Here is a 14,448-nt window from a genome sequence, read left to right as displayed (position 1 = left end):
TGCTGAAGTATTTAAGAGTGGAGTGTCAGAATGCATACAACTTAGTTTTAATGGTCTACCTAAAAAAAGTGTGTGTGTGTGTGTGTGTGTGTGTTTGTGTTGAGAGAAGGAGAGAAGGCAAATATTAATAGGTGAAGCATATCCACTCTGCTGCTACCCTTTCAACTTTTGTATAGGAATATAATTTTTATTTTTACTTATCCATTTAAAAAATTTAATCAAGACAGGGTTTCGCTATGTTGCTCAGGCTGATCTCAAACTCCTGGGCTCAAGGGATCCTCTTGCCTTAGCCTCCCAAAGTGCTGGGACTAAAGGCATGAACCACCATGCCCAGCTTGGAATTTTTACTTTCAAGTAAAAGGCCGGGCATGGTGGCTCACACCTGTAATCCCAGCACTTTGGGAGGGAAAGGTGGGTGGATCACCTGAGGTCAGGAGTTTGAGACCAGCCTGGCTAATATGGTGAAACCCCATCTCTACTAAAAAATACAAAAATTAGCTGGGCATGGTGGTGCACACCTGTAGTCCCGGCTACTTGGGAAGCTGAGGCAGTAGAATCGCTTGAACCTGGGAGGCCGAGGTTGCAGTGAGCCGAGATCGTGCCACTGCATTCCAGCCTGGGTGACAGAGCAGGACTACGTTTCTCAAAAAAAAAAAAAAAAAAAAAAAAAATATATAAAATAAAATTTAAAAAATTAAATAAATAAGATAAATAAGTTAAAAAAAGGCTGGGCGCAGTGGCTCATGCCTGCAATCCTAGCAATTTGGGAGACCAAGGCAGGCAGATCACTTGAGGTCAGGAGTTCACCAACATGGTGAAACCCTGTCTCTACTAAAAATACAAAAATTATCCAGGCGTGGTGGCAGGTGCCTGTAAGTGCCTGTAATCTCAGCTACTTGGGAGGCTGAAGCAGGAGAATCACTTGAACCTGGGAGGTAGAGGTTGTGGTGAGTCGAGATTGCACCACTGCACTCCAGCCTGGGTGACAGAAGGAGACTCTGTCTCAAAAAAAAAAAAAAGGTTTCAGATGAGGTAAGCTGTGAGCTTCCTGCCACGGGAATCATTCAAGTTGATTTACTCAAGGAACTTTGGGTGAGAGTGTTGATGCAATGTCTGACTAGCTGGACCTCGACAGATGGCTTTCAAGTCCTTTATTAAGGGTCTACTAAGGGAAGGACCCAAACAGGCACATCTAGAAGGCTTCAATTGCTCAGTTCTGCAAGCCATCCATTTTAGTTTCCTTACTTAAACGAGATAATTTACCTAAGTGAACCAGCTCAGTTCTAGACTTATGATAGGTGTGCATCTAATGCTATTTTTCTTTTCATTTTTTTACTTACCTATATAATAACTAAAGTATTAACATCTTACTAAAAACATATTAGGAATAAACTTCAGCATGACGGGAAGTATTTTCAATTTCTGTCCAATTAAAACCTATTCTGGTGAGTCGTAATATCTAAACCCAGGAAATAACCTCATATTAACCCTTAAAGAAATGATTTGAGGCTGGGCGTGGTGGCTCATGCCTATAATCCCAGCACTTTGGGAGGCCGGGGCGGGCAGATACTTGTGGTCAGGAGTTTGAGGTGGGTGGATCACCTGCGATTAGGAGTTTGAGACAAGCCTGGAAAACATGGTGAAACCTCGTCTCTACTGAAAATACAAAAATTAGCCAGGTGTGGTGGCGTGTGCCTATAATCCCAGCTACTTGAGAGACTGAGGCAGGAGAATCATTTGAACCCAGGAGGCGGAGGTTGCAGTGAGCCAAGATTGTGCCATTGCACTCCAGCCTGGGCGACAGAGCGAGACTTGGTCTCAAAAAAAAAGAAATGATTTGAAGTTCTCACTTTAAGGGTACTCTCATCCTCAGCTCCTGCTTAAGGACAAATGAAAAGGTGTGCTACCTTAAAAGTTTCAGAACAATCAGATGGCACACAGAGAGATACCAGAACAAAACGAAACACTTCATACAGACACGTGGACACCTTTGGGAAGTCATGGCTATAACCTGGAATTCCCGGTGTGGTCTCCTCCATGCGGATGCTGAAGGGCTGCTCTCTGGTAAGCTTCTCCTCCCTGAGGACACCCTGCCCACGTTGGCATCAGCAACTACAGCACTCTGTGGAGCCCACTCTCACATGGAGTGTCTGCTGTCCCCCCTGGCATCTCCAAATGGGCATATGTCTAGGATCTGTTCTCATACCGTATTTTACTTGACCTTCTAAACATTTTCTGGGACCCTGGAGCACTATTTTCAACTTGTCCACCTTGGAACCTGTTCCAGTTCTCATTGCCTCCCTAGAAACCACTCTGTCGCTGGGTTTCCCAAATGCATCTCCTTGGGACACGGCTGTGCTCTCCAGAAGTCCACAGTCACAGTAGGGCATGCCGTCTTGAAGCCCTGCCTTAGAGGCAGGTTTGCTGGCATATTTGTAGGAGCTGGGTGAGAATCCAAGTAGAGGCCCATATGACACCTGTTTAAGTGCATAAATGTTTGAAAGCAAGTTTATGAGCTGTTACTTCTTTGGCAAATATACCTTCTGTCGATGCCTTCCAGGCGAAGACCACCAGGCACATACTTGGAGTGAACAAAGTCGGGTGGGTTGACTCATTGCACTGAGAGATCATACCCCATGGGGACCCATGGAGCATCTCAAACACATGTAGAAGGGAATTGTTGGAGCATTTGGACTGATGATGGGGGACTTGTGAGGAGGGTTCAAGGAGGCACGACTTTGCTCTGAATTAAATGGATGCCATCAGAAAATGGGGGTAGTTCAGTGAGTAGGTATCTTAACAAGGCAGGGTTCATGCCGTGATTGGTAAAGGAGTAGTGGTCACTCATACTAGCAAGGATAAAGGGATGTGGTCATTGTTGTGGTTTGGATAATGTTCTTGTTTTGGTCTGTGCTCAGATATGATTACAGACTGGTCTTGTTTTCCTCTTGCTCCATCCTGGTCACAGAGTGGCCTTGTCTGATGCTGGTGTTTTGTGAAATTGCTTGGGTTCAACTGGAGAACACCAGGACCCATCTGAGAGCTGGAGCCAGCTCCTGGTGACACTGGTCTGGGTAATGGTGCCACGTTGCTTTTCTCTTTCTCCCTTTATAATGACAAGGAGGGCCAGGTTTGAATTGAGAAGGCTTGAGCTCCTCAGTGTTCTGAGCCGGGACATGGCAGTCGGGGGGACCCATCTCCACACCCCTTCTCCTCCCACTCCTTGCTGGCTCCTTCCTGCTCTGAATTTGTCTTGCACTGTGAAAAGCTGAACACTCACGAGTGTGCACACCCCATTTCACACATCTGAGCTGACCGCTGGCCACCACTTGGGCCTAGAGGTCCAGTCGCACTGGCAGTAATGTGCATCCTTGGGAGGATGATCTCTGGAGAGAGGCCTCCACAGACCTGGTAAGGGCTTGGGCAGCTTGGGCAGGCAATTCCAGGGCCCTGGGTACCTGGAACATAATCTAGGAGTTGGCTCCAGGTGGACCATGCCTTTGGTTCAGCAGATTTCTCACATGATGGGGAAGGGCATGGCCAGAAGGGGCTACAGAGGACCCCTCTCTGGTGTGGGCCCAGGAGCCCTCTTGCCTAGGTCTAAGATGGTCTGTCTATAATTGTTGACTCCTTGCCTTGACCCATTCATTTTATTGATCTCCTGAGTCTGGCAGGACTTCCACTCCTGGTCTCTTCTAGCTTGCCCAATTCTGTTGTCACTTATGCCATGGTATGATGACAGTCACTCAGCACACATGTATGCATGCACACACACACACACACACACAAACAAAAGAGGTGAACCCAAATTGACAGTAACAGTGAAACCTGTTCCCTATTTAATGCCATTTCTATTCCCTCAACTTTTTTTTTAATAGAGACGAGGTCTTGCTATGTTGCCCAGGCTGGCCTCAAACTCCTGGGCTCAGGTGATCCTTCCACCTCAGCCTCCCAAGTACCTGGGACTATAGGCATGTGCCACTGCACTTGGCTCCATCAACTTTTTAAAAAGAAACATAAAAATACACAAAAACTGACTTATAATTAATGTTTGTATAAATGGCCTAACTCTGTAGGAGTAAAAATAGGTCCCTAATGGGCCAGTATTTACAAAAATGCAGTAATGGGTGAGTCACATTTCCCGAGAAGCTATACTTCCTTCTACAATTCTATCTTCCTTAAAGATGTTTTGGTTTCTAGATTAGAAACAAGATTAACATATCCAGAATGAATGTTCATAATGTATTTTAGTTCTTACCAAAGAATATTTGAGGTTCTTCTCTTGATTCTTAACTATCAAAAGAGGAAAAGTCTTTATTATTCTAGAAGGTAGAGAACATAACCTCTCGTTTTTGTGCTCAAAGAATACCCCTTTAGATAATAATAACCTCCAATGATGATATGTTAGGATGTTGGAGACAAATGTTTTTCAAGCAAGGCAGTGAGGGGTTATTGGTATAAACGTTGATCTACAGCTGACCCCATGAGAAATGGCATCCTGAATTTTTTATTTTTCTCACCCGGAAAAAAGGGGCTATTTTTCTATTCCTTTCATTTATGCAAAATAATATTTGTCCTTTCTTTCAGGTACTAATATTTAAAACATTTTCACCTTGCTGTTGGTCACTGCTTAGTGAAATTTCTGAGCGCTGTATGTGTGTATTTCCTTCTTGAATCTTCCATCAGTTCTTCCTTTCATTCCATGAGTATGATCAATGAAGGGGGTAGGTTTGGAGTCAGACTTTTTGTTGAATCTCAGCTGCATAATTTAGAGTTCCTGCACCTCAGTTTCCTACCTTAACATGGAGGAAATCGGCTGGGCACAGTGGCTCACACTTGTAATCCCAGCACTTTGGGAGGCTGAGGTCTTTGGGCGGATCACCTGAGGTCAGGAGTTCAAGACCAACCTGGCCAACATGGTGGAACCCTGTCTCCACTAAATACAAAAAATTAGTTCAGCGTGGTGGCACATGCCTGTAATCCCAGCTACTCGGGAGGCTGAGGCAGGAGAATCACCTGATCCCAGGAGGCAGAGGTTGCAGTGAGCTGAGATCGTACCACTGCACTCCAGCCTGGGCAACAGAGTGAGACTCTGTCTCAAAAAATAGGCGGGGGGAATAACAACAGTTACTTCGTATGGTTGAAAGGATTAAATGGAAATTGCATTTAACCAGGCACACAGTAAGCATTTACTTACATGCTGGCACACAGTAAGCATTCAGTAAATGTATGCGTTGATTTTTTTTTTCAACAGTATTTAATGAATGCCCACTATTGATGAGGCACTATGCTACATGCGGAGGACACAGTAGTGAACAAGATGTATTTTCTATTCTCTGGGGACTGACAGTACACAGATGGAGACAGGCAAGTAAATAGTAGGGTATAATGTGATCGGAATTGAGATGCCATAAGAGTGCCCCCTACCTGGTTGAGAAGTCAGGTAAGCCTTTCCAGGGCTGATATCACCACTGACTCCTAAAGAATGACCAAGAACCAGTGAAGTCATGTGGGGTCTGATGAGGCATCCTGAGCAGCAGGAACAACAGCATGTGCAAAGTCCCAGAGGCAAGAACGACAGTGGACACTGCAATCCTACCATCTAACCTCCTCAAATCCTTGATGCACTAAGAAAGAGTGAAAATAAATTAAACAACTTTCCCCCCTACATCTTTGGTTCTTTCTGAGTTTTTCTCTGTTTCTCAGAAGCCCCAGGTGGAGCCCAGAACGATTGCCCCTTGTGTAGAGGGGCTAATGTGATGCTGCTTCTGCACGGACAGCTTCAGGTCTTGCTTGGCTTCCCTCTCCCCTTACACATCTTCAGCTTTTACGTCTTGTTCATCACCCCCTCTCCCTGGGATTTTTCATCCCAGAGAATATTTATTTTAGCTTCTTTTACCCTTTTAGACTTAGTTTGTTGTTTTTAAGGTTAACTTTCTTCTCATTCTATAAAGTCTTAGATTTTTCCCCCACTGTTTCCTGTTGTTCTTAGTGCCTTCAACTGATGGTCACTCTTAAGTTTTTCACATGCTTATTTCATTCCTTTGTCTTGTTAGTGGTGAAGTCTAAAATGTGTTTAATCCCCAAAATGGTCTTTGGAATATAGTATTTTCTTTCACACTGATCATTTTCCTTGCTATACAATGCTTTTACTAGGACTTAGCCCATTTTTAGGATGCTCTTGGCCAAGATATCGAAATTGGCATTACAATAAAAATGTCACATGCTTTTGAATAACATGCCTTACTGAAGCCAAAATAAATGATTTCTACTGGCTAGTTCAGTGGAGTCTAAGATACTTGGGCACGCAAAAATCCACAATCAAAATTTGCCTAGAAGTATTAGTGACTGGCTCAAAACTGAATATCTTAGATATCTCAGAGAATCATCACTTTTTTTTTTTTTTTGAGATAGAGTCTCACTCTGTTGCCCAGGCTGGAGGGCAGTGGTATGATCTTAGCTCACTGCAACCTCTGCCTCCCAGGTTCAAGTGATTCTCCTGCCTCAGCCTCCTGAGTAGCTGTAGAGGGGCTAATGTGATTACAGGCATGCGCCACCATGCCCAGCTATTTTTTTTTGTGTGTGTGTGTATTTTTAGTAGAGATGGGGTTTTGCTGTGTTGGCCAGGCTGGTCCTGAACTCCTGACCTCAAATGATCTGCCCACCTCAACCTCCCAAAGTGCTGAGATTACAGATGTAAGCCACTGCGCCTGGCCTAAGAAAATCATCACTCTTAATCCTGATTGTGATACCGTCACCCACCACCACCCTTTCCAATGATAATAGCAGAAGTTAATAGATTTTGCACTTGCTTCGCTGAGTGAATGCAAGCACTAGCTCATTTAGTCCTTATAAAAACCCTGCAAGCTAAATACTATTATATTATTTTCCTCCCTGTACAGATGAGATTTCAAGAGTTTAATGCTCTGCCCAGTTTCACACAGTAATATGTGACATAGCTGGGGTCGAGCCCTTTTCAGAAGTCTACTTGATATTACTTTGCTCTGTGGCCAGACAATCTTGAAACCATAAAGGAATAAGTGAAAGAGAAATTGGAGGTGTTGATTAGCAGTCAGGTGGGCCAGTGCAAATTCTAAGGATGCTGAGTTTGTCTCCCTATTTGAAGTTTGTAGTCAGGTGCCCTGTACCTCTAGATAGCTAGACTAGAATATAGCTCATTCTTTGTTGCTGATTTTCAGTATCTCTAGGTCTATTGTTAACTTTCTCTTAAGTGTGCTTATAGTATGGTGTTCAGATTTTGTTTGTTTTGTTTTTGTTTTTGAAATAGGACCTCAGTCTGTCCCCCAGGGTAGAGTGCAGTGGTGCCATCATGGCTCCCTGCAGCCTTGACCTCACCAGGCTCAGATGATCCTCCCACCTCAGTCTCCTGAGTAGCTGAGACTACAGGCATGTGCCAGCATGCCCAGCTAATTTTTGTATTTTTTGTAGAGACAGGGTTTTACCATGTTGCTCAGGCTGATCTCGAACTCCTGGACTCAAGTGATCCACTCGCCTTGGCCTCCCAAAGTGCTGGGATTACAGGCGGGAACCACCATGCCCGGCCCTGTGTTGTGATTTTTAAACGGTATCCTCCTTATCTTTTAAGAGATTCATATTGAAATGATGTGATATCTGGGATTGGCTTCATAATAATTCATTTGGTGGAGGAAGGGGAATGGGTAGCACTAAACGGAAATAAGATAGGCCATGATTGTTGTGATGAGGTGGTAGATAGATGGAGTTCATTATACTATTCTCTATATGTTTGTGTATATTCGACACTTACCATAATAAACAACAACAAAAAAGTTTTTTAGCTACATCGCTTCCCCCCTGTAAGGATGTCTTCTCCCTAGCTCCCCTGGCTGATTATATTTTGTTGTCATTTTTAACAGTTCTGTAAATATGTCACGTAAGAGCAGCACTCATTCAGGCATCCTCCTTGTGGACTCTTTTCACTCCTCTGTGATAAGACTTTTTGAAAGCTTCGTTGTTATAATGCATATTTTCCTTCATCTTCCCCCATCTGCCTTTTTGTTAAAGCAGCACTTGACTGCTAGCCAGGTTTTTCCTCCTGGACCTTTTCTCTTCCATTCTCTAATACATTTTTCTCCTGACAATTAGATTTTATGCAGTTAATTATAACATGACATTGGTGCTTTTTCCCTACACAAATCCTTTCCCAGAAGTACTGCAGTGTTCCAAATTTTAGGAGAATATTGATTCTTTTTTCCTATGATGAAACTCGAATGGCTCTCTGGGGCATCTTTCCTATGAGAGACACTCACATTCTTATTAAAACAGAGTTTGGGTTTGAATGGTGGGCTCACCTGTTTATTTATGCATTCATTTATTCATTTGTCAATGAGAAAATTATTAAATACCTATACATATTGAGTACTGCAAAGAAGAATCTGCTGTCTTGAATACTAATATTTTTGCAGGGATTTTATAAAATATTACTTAAAAAAAGTGTAGCCTGGGTGAGGTGGTTCACTCCTGTAATCCCAGCACTTTGGGAGGCTGATGCAGCAGGTGGATTGCTTGAGCCTAGGAGTACGAGACCAGCCTAAGCAACATGGTGAAACCTGATCTCTACGAAAAAATACAAAAATTAGCTGGGTGTGGTTGTATGCACCTGTAATCCCAGCTACTTGGGAGGCTGGTTTGAGGCTGGGAAGCAGAAGTTGCAATGAGCTGAGATCATGTCATTGCACTCCAGCCTGGGCATCAGAGCCAGACCCTGTCTCAGACAACAACAGCAAAAAATGTGTTATGCTGAAACTGAATTTGGAGCCATAGCTAACATTAGCTGAATTATATTCTGTAGACATCATTAAGTTCATGTTTCTTTTTACATAGTATGCACTAAAGAGTATGATAAGGGGAAGATTCATTTGTTCATTCACTCAATAAATATTAATTGAGAGCCTAGTGTGTACCAGATACTTTCCCAAGCTCTAGTGATATTTTGTTGAACAGATGAAATTCCTGACATCTTGGAGCTTATATTCTAGTGGAGGATACAGATAACCAAAATAAACAAGTTTACACACAGTGAGTCAGAAAGTAATGAGTGGGCAGAAAACAAAGCAGTGAAGAGGAAAAGGAAGCACAGGCTGTGATGTTAGAAAGGGTGGTGTTGTGGACTGAATGCTGGTGTCCCCCCAAATTCATATGTTGAAAACCTAATCCCCAATGTGATGGTACTAAGATGTGGAGCCTTTGGGAGGTGACTAGATCGAGAGGGTAGATTCCTCATGAATGGGATTGGCATCTCATAAAAGAGGGTCCAGGGAGCCAGCTAGCCCTTTCCACCATGCGGGGACACAGCTAGAAAGCACCATCTAAGAACCAGAAAGCAATTTCTTCCCAGACACCAAGTCTGCTGGTGCCTTGATCTTGGACTTCCCAGCCTCCAGGATTGTGAGAAACAAATGTCTGTTGTTTAGAAACCACCCAGTTTATGGTATTTTGTTATAGCAGCTTGGAGGAATTAAAACAGGCATCCAAGAAAGGCCTCCTTGTAAGTGGCTTTTGAGTGAAGAACTGAAAAAGTGAGGGGGCTGGCCTGGGTGACTTCGGAGCAGAGCAGTCCAGGTAAGGCCTGACGCAGGAGCAGCAAGAGGGCTGGTCCAGTGTGGCTGGGGCAGTGATGGGAGGGAGAGAGGCAGGAGGTGGGGCTGAGGGGCCAGAGCCCAGGGCCTTGGGGGCAGGGAAGGCCAGGCTCTTCCTCTGAGTGAAATGGGAAAGAAAACTTACACTTGAAAAAATCACTCTGGCTGCTGTGTTAAGACCACAGGAGAACAAGGGTGATGGAGACCAGTCAGGACCCAAACGGTAATTCAGGTGAAAGCAGGATGCTGGCGGGTGGATGGTGAGAGGTGATTGGATTCTGTACATATTTTGGAAGTACAGCTGATATTGGTGCAAAAGTAACTGCTGTTTTTGCATTGTTGAAATTTGCTGTTTGACACTGGAATGCGTTCTTAAATAAATGTGGTTACGTTATACATCATTTCAATGCACATTTCTCCCTTTTTTTTGCTGATGATTTATTACTTGTTATTTTATATTTATTTCAGACTGTGGAAATGATGTTAGACAAAAAGCAAATTCAATTGATTTTCTTATTTGAGTTCAAAATGGGTCATAAAGCAGTGGAGACAACTCGCAACATCAACAACGTATTGGCCCAGTAACTGCTAATGAACGTACATTTCAGCGGTGGTTCAAGGAAGTTTTGCAAAGGAGACGAGAGCCTTGAAGATGGGGAGCCTTGTGGCTGGCCATCAGAAGTTGACGATGACCAGTTGAGAGCAATCATCAAACTGATCCTCTTACAACCACATGAGAAGTTGCTGAAGAACTCAAGGTTGACTGTTCTATGGTCATTCGGCATTTGAAACAAATTGGAAAGGTGAATAAGCTTGATAAGTGGGTGCTTCATGAGCTGAGCAAAAATTTTTTTTTTTTTTTGAGACAGAGTCTCGCTTTGTCTCCCAGGCTGGAGTGCAGTGGCGCAATCTCGGCTCACTGCAAGCTCCGCCTCCCGGGTTCACGCCATTCTCCTGCCTCAGCCTGTCCGAGTAGCTGGGACTACAGGTGCCTGCCACCACGCCCGGCTAATTTTTTTGTACTTTTAGTAGAGACGGGGTTTCACCGTGGTCTCGATCTCCTGACCTCGTAATCCACCTGCCTCGACCTCCCAAAGTGCTGGGATTACAAGCGTGAGCCACCGCGCCCGGCCAGAGCTGAGCAAAAATTTTAAAAAATCATCATTTGAAGTGTTGTCTTCTCTTATTCTACACAACAACAATGAACCATTCTGGATCCGATTGTGAGGTGTGATGAAAAGTGGATTTTATACAACTGAAAACTGGCAATGAACAGCTCAGTGGTTGGATTGAGAAGAAGCTCCAAGTCACTTCCCAAAGCCAAACTTGCACCAAAAAAAGGTCATGGTCACTGTTTGGTGGTCTGCTGCTGGTCTGATCCACTACAGCTTTCTGAATCCCTGGGAAACCATTACATCTGAGAAGTATCCTCAGCAGATCCATGAGATGCACAGAAAACTGCAGCTCCTGCAGCCAGCATTGGTCAACAGAAAGGGCCCAATTCTCCACCACAACACCCAACCGCATGTCGCACAACCAACGCTTCAAAAGTTGAACGAATTGCGATGCGAAGTTTTGCCTCATCTGCCATATTCACCTGACCTCTTGCCAATCGACTATTACTTCTTCAAGCATCTCAACAACGTTTTGCAGGGAAAATGTTTCCACAACCAGCAGGATGCAGAAAATGCTTTCCAAGAGTTTGTTGAAACCTGAAGCATGGGTTTTTAAGCTACAAGAATAAACAAACTTATTTCTCATTGGCAAAAATGTGTTGATTATAATAGTTCCTATTTTGATTAATAAAAATGCGTTTGAGCCTAGTTATAACGACTTAAAATTCATGGTCCAAAACCACAATTACTTTTGTACAAACCAATATTTGTTGCTGGGTGGGATGTGGGGAGTGAGTGAGAGAGGAGTCAGGGATGACAGCAAAATATTTGTTCTGAGCAGTTGGAAGCTGGAGTCATCATCAGTTGAGATGGGAAGACAGCAGGAGTGGCAGCATTAAGGACGATCAGGAGACTGGCTTGGGTGTGTTAAATTTGGGAGCATTATCAGACATTCAAGTGGAGATGTCAAATCACATCTGTGGTTTGAAGTTCAAGAGGGAAAACTGGACTGAATAAAAATTTGGGAGTCGAAATTTCCGTCAATGGCTTCCCAGACTATTTATAAAGTTAAATGAAGGCCCCAAGTAAAAAATTCAGAAGCATCCTTCATAGCCTCTGTTAATTGCCAAAAGTCTCTCTGCTGTTTAGAATTGAAAAAGGATGGTATAGTGGGAAGAAAAAAAAGTTTTTGATATCAGACAGACTTGTTGGAATCCCTGCTCTACCACATAATAACTGGGTAACCTTGAGAGAGTTACTCAACTTCTCTGAGCTTCTTTCTTCTTTAGAAAAATGACAATTCACTGTACCTCTCCAGGGCTGTGTGAGGCTAAAATCTGATAGTGGATAAACAGTCCACTTGTACAGAGCTGGGAAGTGCTGGATGATGTTAGCCCTTTTTTCCCCTGATAGGGACTGCTTAAATGGTATTTATAGCAAAATGCCTCGCCAGCCATGGCTGGGTTCTCCCTAGGGCGTGGGGAAATTAATGCTGGGGTGAGGAGAAAGCACCTGGAGAGTGTGGAGGGGGCCTAGAACCCATCTCCCACTTCACACACCCCTGCCAGTGTGATCCTAGGCTCCACAATTTATCTGTTAAGTTCAATTCTTGTCCATTTTGTGTAACTTGGCTAATTTAGACCTAAGGACTGTTTTGGCATTTAGATATTTGCAATTGTACACAGTTTCTGGGAAATCCCAAGGGCTTTAGAGGTTTTGCCTCAAGAGGTGGGTCCTGAATATTGATGAGCAGCTTGCTTCAGAAACTGTGGTAGTGCAGAGCCTAGCCAGCATGGTTACAGGATTACAGGGACGACCCCAGAATCAGAATATTTGATCCCATGAACTCAATAAGGATATCTCTTGATTAGCCACCGACAAAAATCTCATATTAATGTAAAAACACGCCATCTTGTTTATTTTCCATGAGCCTGAATTTTAGCAATCTTGAAATCTTGAATCTCTTTCTAATTTGATTGATTCCTGACTAAGGGGTCTACACAACTGAAGGGGGGCAGCGGGGGGTGAGGAGTAGACCCCCAATTCTCAGAGCAGTTGCCTCTCCTTAAGGGATGCCCTTTCTTGGTAAAACCACAGGAGTCCTGCTACTTTGCCTCCTTCTCGAATTCTTTCTGGAGGTCTGAAAATACCCTGTACCCCAAGCCTGGAAAAGCCTCCCTCCATCCTGGTTTGAGTGGGGTCTCCAAGTCGTCCTTCCGACTCAGCTCAAGCGCATCCTGCGCCCAGACCCGGCACCAGCCCCTGAGGGCCTGGAGGAAAGGATAGGTTTACAATGGCTCATTTTTCTAATAATGCCTCTTGTTTGCCTCTGTGCTTATAACTGTGTCTGGAGTGGGTTTAAAAGTCTTGCTCCTTGAAACCTGAGGCAAAGGGATCCACAGACCTGGGAGAGGAGGAGGCTCTAGCTTTCCTACAGCCTGTGCACTAGAGACTTGGAGCCAATTTTTCTTAAATATTAAAGGAAAGGGTGACTCCACAGGGCTAAAGTTAAGCCATGGATTTAAAAAATAAATAAGCAAATTATTATTTTTTAAAACAACCTTTCTCCTCGTGATGCTCCTGAGCCATTTACTCTTGGGAAAGCTCCTGGAATACCAGTGTTTTCAAGTCGCCTCCCACATGGACAGGGAGGGCTGCGTGTCCTTGTTTCTTCCTCTCTCCAGCCTGGAGGGACCTAAGAATTATTCCAGCCTGAGCCTGTGATCAAATTCCCCATGAAGTCACATGATGATTCCATTATAGGTGACTGTGAGAAGAGATCTCAAGAGGTTCAAAGGCTCTATTTTCCTTGGGGCCCTAGCACTGCACAAAAGGAGTTGCATTAATGATTTTATAAAAAAGCTTAAATCATGGTTACTTTTTTCTGATCATAAATAAATCGTGTTCACCTGGGCGCATCCAGGTTTTGTGGATCCTAAAGCTTATGCAGCTTGGGAATCCTTTTTTTTTTTTTTTTTTTAAATAAATAGGCAAATTAAAAACAAAAAAAGGATAGGCCAGGCGTGGTGGCTCATGCCTGTAATCCCAGCACTTTGGGAGGCCAAGGCGGGTGGATCACGAGGTCAGAAGTTCAAGACCAGCCTGGCCAACATGGTGAAACCCCGTCTGTACTAAAAATACAAAAATTAGCCAGGTGAGGTGGCATGCACCTGTAGTTCCAGCTACTCGGGAGGCTGAGGCAGAATTGCTTGAACCCAGGAGGTGGAGGTTGCAGTGAGCCAAGACCACACCATTGCACTCCAGCCTGGGCAACAGAGTGAGACTCTGTCTCAAAAAAAAAAAAAAAAAAAGATAAAAAATGATGAATACAAAATTAGCTATGACTTGATTATTTATTTTGATAAGTCCCACGCAAAGGAGGGTCCTGAAGTGTAAGCTTCATTAGCTTTACATTAAATCTGCCCCTTAACACAATTTTCCCAGATAGGGAATTTACTTTTTTGAAGAAAAAAAAACCAAAAACACTTTTATTGAGCTATAACTTACATAGCATACAATTCACATATTTAATGTGTATGATCCACTGGTTTTTAGCATATTTACAGAGTTGTGCAACTGTCACCCCAATTTATTGTAGAACATTTTCAAAACCCCAAAAAGACATCCTGTACCCATTAGCAGCAATCATCACTTCCCCAACCCACCTAGCCCTGGGAAGCTATGAATCTACTTTCTCTATACATAGATGTGCCAGT

This window comes from Symphalangus syndactylus, chromosome 15, assembly GCF_028878055.3.
Source record: "Symphalangus syndactylus isolate Jambi chromosome 15, NHGRI_mSymSyn1-v2.1_pri, whole genome shotgun sequence".
Classification (NCBI taxonomy): Eukaryota; Metazoa; Chordata; class Mammalia; order Primates; family Hylobatidae; genus Symphalangus; species Symphalangus syndactylus.
Note: the sequence above shows the minus strand (reverse complement) of the source record.